This window comes from Bremia lactucae, linkage group LG8 (assembly GCF_004359215.1).
Source record: "Bremia lactucae strain SF5 linkage group LG8, whole genome shotgun sequence".
Lineage (NCBI taxonomy): Eukaryota > Oomycota > Peronosporomycetes > Peronosporales > Peronosporaceae > Bremia > Bremia lactucae.
In genome coordinates, this window is record NC_090617.1 from 672,680 (window position 1) to 683,176 (window position 10,497).

Sequence of the window (10,497 nt, forward strand, 5' to 3'; positions counted from 1 at the left end):
ATCTCAATAGAGATGCGAGCCCTTCCCCAGGGGGAAGAAAGGGAGTATTCATCTCCTTTCACTCGTTTCGTATTGTCGACACAACATGGACACGGGTCGCCCTACGTGAGGCATGGAAGTCCTGCCTCACGAGACGACCGGTGCAATTTTAAACCTTGCACCGGTTGGATTCGTTTCTCAAACTTAACGCGAATTGCGTTAGGACTTTGAAGCCGCATCCAATGTCTTTGACATTGGAAAAAAACGCGCTTCAGGCTTGCATTAACGAGATTTTATCTCGCTTGTTGTTGCCACTATACCATCGATGCTTAAGAAAACCATCGAGGTAAAAATCTTCCTTAGCGCAAAAGTTCTTCGCGCTGGGATCCAGGCCATGTAGCTTTGCCGCAATAAATAAAGGATATTAATTGTGAGGAGTTGTCTCTCCAGACAAGTTACTGACTAGCCGTTCGGGTAAAGCCACGGCTTTTTCTCAGGGTAAGACGAGACATTTTATTGTATGTACTCGGACACGGACCATGCGTCATTACGCACGGCCGTCAATAGCCCACACCTCTCGCAAAGAATGGCGAGGTGGCTATCCTTCTTCGCGGAGTATAACTTCTCCGTCGAATATAAACCAGGACGACTTAATGTCGTCGCTGATGCGTTATCACGCCGACCCGATTTCGAGTCAGCAGTGCACCCCAACAGTAAAAGTGATCTTACTGTTGCAACACTCACTACGAGTGTTCCATCATCAACCTTAGTTGATGAAATAAAGAAAGCCTATAAAGAAGATAAGGACCTTCTTTGTCTGATGGATCATTTAATGAATCCATCCGATAAATCTTTTAAAGATCTACCGGCTTTATATCGATCGTCATCCGATCGATACACAACACGTAACGGCTTATTGTATTACACAGCCGTTACCGGCGACACCCCACGTGTCGTCGTCCCGACTCACAATGATTTGCGCTTGCGCATCATGTATGAGTGTCACGATGCTCCAACAAGTGGACATCGTGGACGTGAGAAGACTTACCTCACGGTAAGTCGATACTTTTACTGGCCCCGCCAGTATCAGTTTGTGCGCAAGTACATTCGTGCTTGCGAGGTTTGTCAACGGGTGAAGCCTAGCCCTTCATCCCGTGCACCTCTTCAACCTCTACCACTTCCGGCAGAGTGTTGGCAGTCCGTATCTATGGACTTCGTCTTCGGATTTCCCGAAGACGAACACAAAAACAATGGAATCCTTGTTTTTGTAGACAGATTCAGCAAGATGGTACACCTTGCTGCGGTACCAGAGTCGATTACGGCTCCGGGTTGTGCCCGTGTCTTTATCGACACGGTATTCAAACTCCATGGGTTACCCCGTGAATTGGTCTCGGATAGAGATCCAAGATTCACGGCGGAGTTCTGGCAATCCGTGTTCCGATCTCTCGGAACACTGCTGACTATGTCAACATCCGATCACCCTGAATCGGATGGTCAAACAGATCGCGTAAATCGCGTCCTCGAAAAGATACTTCGAGGTTACGTCCAATCGTATCCGAATTGGAGTGAGTTTTTACCGATGGTCGAATTCGCCATCAATAATTCGGTGCATGTGTCTCAAATCCTACACCGTTCTTCGTGAATGGCTTACGCCATTTTCGCATACCCACCCAATTAGATGGATCCTCTAGTTTAAGGGTGGTGGACTCGCACGAAAAAAAACACTTCTGGATCATGCTCATCGCGCGTCAAAGTTAACAACGACGCGAGTGATCTCGATGTCGAAGAAATCGTTATCGAAAATGTGAAAGATCTCATGGCAGTACGCACAAAGCGTACTGATAAGACAAAACAAATGAGTCAGCAGAAGAATTTCTGATAACTCGAGAACCAATAATCCGTTTCGTTGAGGATTTCATTGCTAACGCAGTAGACCGTCAGGAACGGAATGCAGGCAAACATGGAAGAGCAAATGTTCATTCATTTAAAATTAATGATCTAGTGTTGCTTTGCGGCTGCTCATCACGCGTCGAAATTACCATCGACGCGAATGATGTCGATGTCGAAGAAATCGACATCGAAAGAGAGAAAAATCTCATGGCAATGCGCACAAAGGGCACTGAAAAAGAAAAAAAACAAATGAGTCAGCAAAGGAATTTCTGCTGCCTCGAGAATTAGTAATCCGTTTCGCACAGGATTCCATTGCTAACGCAGTGGACCGTCAGAAACGAAACGCAGACAAAAATGGAAGAGCAAATGTTCTTTAATTAAAAAGTAGTGATCTAGAACTACTCTATTCGGTAAACTTACCTAAACGTGTAGTCACTAATGTGCGTAGCAGTAAATTACTCCCCAAGTTCATTTGGCCAATCCGTGTATGCATCGCAGGAGCAATGTGTACACAAAAGAATTGCCACGAAGGATGCGAACGCGTCCTACGTTTTATGTTGGTCGGCTCCGCCCGTACCATCAGTACGCAGTTTCTTTTGCGGACACTTTTGACCACCCCTTTCAAGAATCCACAAAAAAATCTTGTGGTCACAAACCAGACTCTCATGTTGAGTCTGTAGATTATCATGCCGAGTCTGGAATTCCTCAAATTCGCTATAAGCTGACGACAGCTCGAAACGAAGAGCGTTATACTTCCGTTCGTACTCCAGCATTAAGTACGCACTTTTCGAGACGGTCTTTAACCGTTCGATACGGTGAGCCTGCACCGTCTTTTCCCACGAGTGACGCTTACCGTACTCGTGATCAAAACCTTCCTTAAATACATGGAGGTAGTGGTCGAGTTTGTCGAACTTCGACTCTAGATCCGATACATTGCTGGAATCAAATTTTCCCTCCTTCGCCACAACCATTGATGGATTCCCACAGTGGTCAACGTTTCCTTGTGGAACGTATAAACCACCGTGATGTGAAGGGGCAGCGAACGAGTTATTTAGCTTGCTGGCGCGGGCATGCACCTTTGCATGACAGCTGGGAACCTCGTTTCCAGCTGGTTGTTGACGTTGAGGGCCTCGTCCGTCAGTATGACGAGACTTAATCGATGGATCAGAAAGTCCACCGGAAAACACGCGCCCCTCGCGCATGTTAACTGATTGAAAAACGTCATTCGCATCGCGCAACTCGATAGAGAAGCTAGCCCTTCCCCAGGGCGAGAGACATTTACTCGCTTCGTGCTGTCAGCACAATACGGACAGAGGTCACCCCACGTGAGGCATGAAAGTCTTTCCTGACGAGACACCGATGCAATTTATACCTGGCGCCGGTTAAGGTTCGTTTCTTAAGCTTAACGCGAATCGCGTTTAGTCTTTGAAGCCAGGCTTCGCGTCCAATGTCTTTGTCATTGCGAATGAACGCGCTCCAGGCTTGCATCAACGAGATTCCATCTCGTTTGTTGTTGCCACTATACCATCAATGCTTCAGAAAAGAATCAAGATAAAAATCTCCCTCAGTGCGAAGTTCTTCGCGCTGGTATCAAGGCCATGTAGCTTTGTCGCAATAAATAAGGAATATTTATTGTGAGGAGAAGTCTCTCCAGACAAGCTATTGATTAGCTGCTCGGGCAAAAGCCAAGGCTTCTCTCAGGGGCAAGACGAGACATTTTACTGTCTGCACTCTCCTCAGTGGTACCCACTGAAGCAGGAGTACCAGAAGAACTTTTATTGCGATGGCTTACGCCATACGCACAGAAATATGTGACGGCACGGGAGACGGTGCTGGCAATAAGGAACCATCCTCATTGTCGGAACCAAACATGCTTTAGCGAATGCTATTAGCACGTCTACCCGATTGAGCCCCCTCATTAAAAGGCTCATAGTCAGCCGCCTGACGACGTTCAGACGACTGTTCCGCTCTCCCCGAGTCGGCCATCTCCTCCAACTCGCATTCATAGTCGGCTGCCAAAGAGGTGTCGCGCTCACGTGGTGAATCACCACGTGCACCCGCAACATTCAATGTTGCGGGAGAAGACGATACTACGGCAGATGAAATGTCTGCCGCGAGAGGCGATAATGCATCGCCCGCGGCTGCACGTACCGCAGCCGAACGCGCCGCACTATTCGCATACCGCATGGCCTTCTTTACCATGCGATAAAATTAAAAGTGATGGCTCTGACCAATTTACATCGTTTTTCATAAAGTGGTCTTATAGTGACCACTCTTCGCAATGAAAGTCAGAGTGGTCGTCGTTTTAGGGAGGAGTGATGTAACGGGGTGTATCGTTACATGAAATCAACACCTTAAGGTTGTTAATTAATAGTAATATATGGAAAAATGGTTGATATAGGCCATTATATATACTTGCTCGGCGGTCCAGTCAGCATTGGATGCGCGGAAAGAGAGAGACCGATAAGACTTTATTACATGTTTTTATTAGTGTATAATTAAGCTAGTATTGAAAAGATAGAAACAGAAGAACTCCATTGTATTAAAATACGTTTACTTTTAACTCACTTTAAAGCAAGTATTATACAGAGAGTCTTCCTCTGCACGTACTAGTGTACGTGAAGTGACGAGTGGCACCACTTGCACTGAAGCAGTGCAGAGTGGACTTGTACTGCAGTACAATCGGCAACGCCCATTACACATACGATCGTAGCATGGACACATGTCATTTTGACTCTCGACAGGGTTTCTGATTCGGTCCTTGTAACCATCGATGTCGGCGAGCACGACTTTACGCGGCCACGCTCTACTTGGATACACACCCTAGCACAGCGAGGAAGCGGTTAGACCATCTTCTCTTAGCGCAGCGACGATAAATGAGAGCGCTGCCCATAAAGGCACAGTCGCTTCTTCGTTGGGTAAATAACAACGCCTTATGATTAGACCATTATCCGTAATGATTCTGATATAGAGAATTCCAGCCTAAAGCTCCGCCAAAGACACGTAAGCGTGCTCAGTCGGGTTCACAAGCCAGTCGTTTTAAGCGTGGCTATGTGACGGTTGGCATATCACCGATGCCCCCTCCATCTAAATGGCCTCGATTAAACGGGCCAAGAGCGTCGCTCCTAGAGCGCGCTCTTTTAGACTTTTATAAATATTATGGCGTTGTAAATCATGGAAGGCTCAGGGAAAATCGCTTGGGCGTATTTTTCCGTTCCGGTCTTGTTGCTTTCAAATGAAACACCCGACCAAACGAGGCGGAATTCAAGCGCCGCATTCATCCGCATTACGAAGCGATGAAACAGCGGTCGCAGCGAATAATTACGCCTGCTTGCGTGTGAAAGAAATCATGGGCGGTACTGTTGCCCCTGTTTCTACTTCTGCTAGTCCATTTGAGACTGGCGGAGAGGCCTCAGCTGGTGCTCCTTTTCATAGACAGCCACCAAGCCGGGCACGTCAACACGTAGGGTATCGATCGGTCCCAAGAGTAAAACCTCTTCGGGTAACCTCTCCATTGGGCGAAGATCTGATACCTTTGCCTCACGGAGCGGTGAGCAAGCAGCCTTCCAACAAGGAAGCATTGATTCCCACCCGCATCCAACAGTGCAGGCGGCAGTCAATAGGAGTGGTGATCTCGCCCACCTAATCGCAGCTGCCTTATTTTCGTCCGTTCAGACTCAGGCGTTAAGCGCTGCCGAACGGCTTATTGTGGATCTCGAGGGTCAAGTCTTTCGACTGTCCTCGTATCTTCGGATGTCCGAGCGAGGGATCGTCAGGGTTATGAACCCCTGAAGACTCTCTTGGATCTTCTGGAGAAGAATATACTGAGGGATCCGCGTTACTCGCGTGATGTCCGTCGCTCTCCGAGTCCTGTTCATAGTAAGAGGAGTCATCCAACTGATGGTTTTTCGCCTTCTCCGTCCCCCCCTCACCCAAACGACGCTCGACTCACAGTCGGCGTCACCATCGGTCTCCTTAGACGGATGGAAAAATGTGACCTCATTTGGGTCTACATACCTTTTCAGACGACCCACGTAAAATACGGGGTGCATCTACATATACGGGGGAAGAATGAGCCTATAATTCAGGTCCCTAACCCTTCTACCACCGTAAAGGGCCCAATGAAACGCGGCAACAACTTCGTAGTACCTCCAGGTAGTACCGAAATTGCATTTTTAGGTAGGGTAGCAGTACCTAAAAGTACCTTTTCCCAATCTAGAGCGTTCATTCTTTCTGCGACCATTCGGTCCGTATATTCTTTTTGTTTGTCCGTTGCGTTTGCCATCGCGTCACGGATATTTCGTGTGATGGCTAATCGCTCATCCACAAAGCGTTGAGCCTCGCTCACGCTTTTTGCATCAAACTCGCCTATGACACCGCCGAGAGGTCGGTAACAGGACGTAGTTTTATTGACCACTGCTAAACAGGCAGGGTCACTAGGGCAAGTTTCTGCCGTTGAGATGATATCCTCGCGGGTCATTGTCATGTTGACAAAACTATGTCCCTTTCGCACCGAGCATAGGGAGGCCCCCCCCCACTAAGACTCGAGCTGCGCACAAACGAGACTGGCGTCCGAGGATGGCGCAGTCCGTTAATATAAAACGGTGTCTCACCCGTACTGGTGTAAACACTGTTATTTATAGCAACTCCACAAAGGGCAATTGCTTGCTCCATTCTTTAGGAGTTGCTATAGTGCGTAAGGCATCCACCACGACCTGACTGGCACGTTCTGTTTGGTCATCGGTCTGGAAATGATCTGCGAACGACACGTACACCTTGCTACCTAGCAGCTCGAACACATGTCGCTAGAACCAGACGCAAACGTGGATACCAGTCCGATACTATGGACTCGGCATCCCGTGTAGCCGGTAAACAGGATCCAGGAACAAGAGAGCTGCCTCCTTGCCTATGATCGATGTTTTGCCTGGTGCTAAACGCACTATTTGCTTAGTCTGTCTACAAAGACGACGAGCCCGTCTAACCCTTATGATCGGGCGGCATGCCAAAGATGAAGTCCAGACTAACTGACTTCCAACAGTTGGTTGGAATCGGTAGCAGCTTCAAGGGCGCTCGGCCGGACGGTGCAGGCTTAATGCGCTGACACAGTTTTCAAGAGCGAATATAGTTGGCCACTCATCTATATAGGTGGGGCCACCAAAATTCCTCTGACACTCGTAGAAATGTCTTTTCACGGCCCAGATATCCATTAGATGGCGCATCATAAAGCTCGTGAAGAATTATTAGCTTGAGATCTGTGCCATGAGGCACATAGATTCTCAAAGGACCACAAGGTGACAAATGATGCCATAACAGGCCAACGCTGTAGCTAAAGCGATTTAGCTTAGCTTTCAGGTGCGACGGAAAGGTTAAGTTTAGTTCACCAAAGTGATCCAACAGCAGGCGAGAATGGTGTCCTGACTGTAACTCTCTTTTATTTCAAAAGCTTATGAGCTCTTCATGTGGTATGCCTTCATGGCTGCCAACGTTGACGGCTGCAATTGTGCTTTAGCACTAGACACACTTTTTGGTGTCTTACCACGAAGTCTGGTCTGCGCGATAAAGCGTCAGCCAAGACATTCGACTTATCCGGCTTATATTCAACTTTAAAATTAAATTCGGAGAAGAATTTAAGCCATCTTGCCATTCTAGACGAGAGGGTGCGGCGAGTTTATTGCGGTCCACAGTGATGCGGGATCCGTATGGACCACAAATGGTTCGATGCCCAATAGGTGCACACAAAACCTGACAAAAGCATGCTTCACTAAACGTAGCTCTTTGTCATGCACGGGGTGATTCAGTTTTGCGGCTTTTAACAGCCGGGACTGATAAGAGATGACGCGGTAAACGCCGTCGTCATCCCTCTGCATGAGCACGCTGCCGAATTCAAAACTACTTGCATCGCAAACGACGCTTAAGGTATAATTCACGTTGGCAATGCCAAGACCGGTGCCTCTACAAGAGATTGTTTTACTGATGTGAACGCATCATCTTGTTCTTTTAATCAACCCCATTCTGCGTCCTTTCTAAAGAGGTCAAGACCGAATTCAGTGGCCGAGTGGTTAAGCACTGGAACTGGGACCGGGAGGTACGTGGATCGATACCCGCGGAGGGCGGTACGATGACACATCGCCGGAGATAGGCTAAAAAGCAGACGAGCAACCATCCAATGGATGGCCGCCCTGCCAACCCGCACCGAAGGTGTGTGATAGTTGGGTGGGAGGAGGCCCTGTAGCCGAAATTCCCCATAGTGTAATGAGGGGTGCGGGGTTCCAATAAGAGAACTTCGTCAAAATTGAATCTCTAAAGAGGTCAAGACCGACCCCAGTGGCCGAGTGGTTAAGCACTGGAACTGGGACCGGGAGGTACGTGGACCGATACCCGCGGAGGGCGGTACGATGACACATCGCCGGAGATAGGCTAAAAAGCAGACGAGCAACCATCCAATGGATGGCCGCCCTGCCAACCCGCACCGAAGGTGTGTGATAGTTGGGTGGGAGGAGGCCCTGTAGCCGAAATTCCCCATAGTGTAATGAGGGGTGCGGGGTTCCAATAAGAGAACTTCGTCAAAATTGAATCTCTAAAGAGGTCAAGATAATGATTTAGTTTGCTCAGCATTATTCTTGCTATATTTACGCAAGTAATTAGCGAACCCTAGGAATTGGCGCAAAATTCTTCACATGCCGTGGGATTGGCCACTCCTTTACCGATTTTATCTTGTCTGGGTCTGCCCTTACGCCATGTGTACCTATGATGTAGCCCAGCACAGGTATCTCGGGGACCCCTATGGCACACTTTTGCAAGTTAACGCACAAGTATGCGTCCTTCAAAATCTACAACACAGCGTTTATATAACGCTTGTGCGACTTTATTTCGCTCAACCCGTCCTTGGCCCTACTATGCACAAATACATCGTCAAAGTAATGGGGCGCGCAGGCACGATACTGACGCATCACGTGAGCCACCACTAGGTTAAATTTCTCTGGCGCGTTTTTCAAACCCTAGAGCATCACAAGCCACTCCCAAAGCATACCGCTTGGGGTGCTTACTGCCGTTTAACTACATCAGACTCTATCAATACCTGATAGTAGCCATCCTTCAAATCCTGATAGTAGGCGTCCTTCAAATCCAACGCGGGAAAGATAGTTGACTTTCCCATGGAGTTCAACAAACCATCTTTCCGCGGAATTGGCGTTTGAGCCGGTATGGTAGCCGTATTCAGCTTATTGTAAGCATGAACCACGCGCCATCCACCTGTGGCTTTACGCACACAAAAGGTCGGGCTACAGTGAAGCGATCGCTTCCACGCACATATCAGCCTTGGCTCCCTTGTCGAAGAACTTATCGATATAATCGACTTGTTCTTTCGGCAACGGCCATTGCCTGGTCACACAATACTTGGTGCCAGGTTCGAGGTCTATCTCGTGCCCGATGCCCCTATCTGCTGGTAGGCGGCTCGGCACTTCTTCTGGGAACACATCGCGATGTTTCCACAGAACCTCAAAGAACGGACTGTCTCTCAAGGCATATCAGCCTTGAGCAGCGAACCGTTTCTTTTTCTCCGTTTCTAGGACGCTCGTGGGGGTCCATTGTGGACGACGAGCAACAGTCCACCAAGTTCTCTTCTGGAACTGGAGTGACTCCAGTCTGGATCTTTCCTTCCCTTAATTCGGCAAGGAACAGATCCGTCGACATCTCCGGGAGATTTATTATCTCCTCGGCAGATTTAAAGACTTGTCATAGCACCTCAACTGAGGATGCCTCCGCAATTTCATCTTTGATGGCCTCGAACACCTCGTTCGAAGGCCCGTCCTCTATAATAGGAACTGATCCAAAGGTCACTCGTTTAGACGTGCCTTTGATCGTCCTAATCTATCGGGGACTCGTTCTTCGAGTCACCACGCCCATTGACTGAGAAGCGCGTGCCATTGCTTTCCTGGCTAACGCACTTCTTCCAATCGCACCAGGCTCTAGGCACTGTGCCGGTTCATGCGACGCATGACTTCCTGTCAGCTCATTGTCTACTGCCACATGATCTCGGCTCTGTGCAAGACTATGGGACACATGACTACTTGTCATTGCCCTTTTCACTACCCCAGTCTCCACGAGCTGGGTAGGAATTGATGACGTTTGACATCCCGTCAATGCACCCTCAACTGTGTTCGACACGACATCAGTTGCATACGCCTCTCGCAGGAGCACATCCTTTCCGGTGTCCTGCGTAGAGTTCGCAACTGTGCGTGTACGCCAGTCTATCCATGGTTGGTACTTTGCCAACCATGGCATGCCTAGGATGAGGTCATACGGACTCTCCATTCCTAGCACTGTGAACTTCTCTTTACAAGAGAAGTCACTAAAGCTGAAGGCGAGTTCTACCTGAACTCCCTCAGACTTAACGAGCGCGCCGTTCGCTAAACGAACGGTCGCCTCTTCTCGCTTGCCATCCTAGCAAAGCGACTCAAACATCGCCGGTCTCTTTCTTAGAGCCGCGAGTTTCACAAAATTTTGTGATGCACCCGAATCCACTAGGAGGGTCATCACCTGGTCATAGCCTCTTACATGAGCGCTATAGACCAGCAGGGTTGAGGTCCGAAATTTCGAGACCTCAGGGACTATGCTACCCATTTGTTC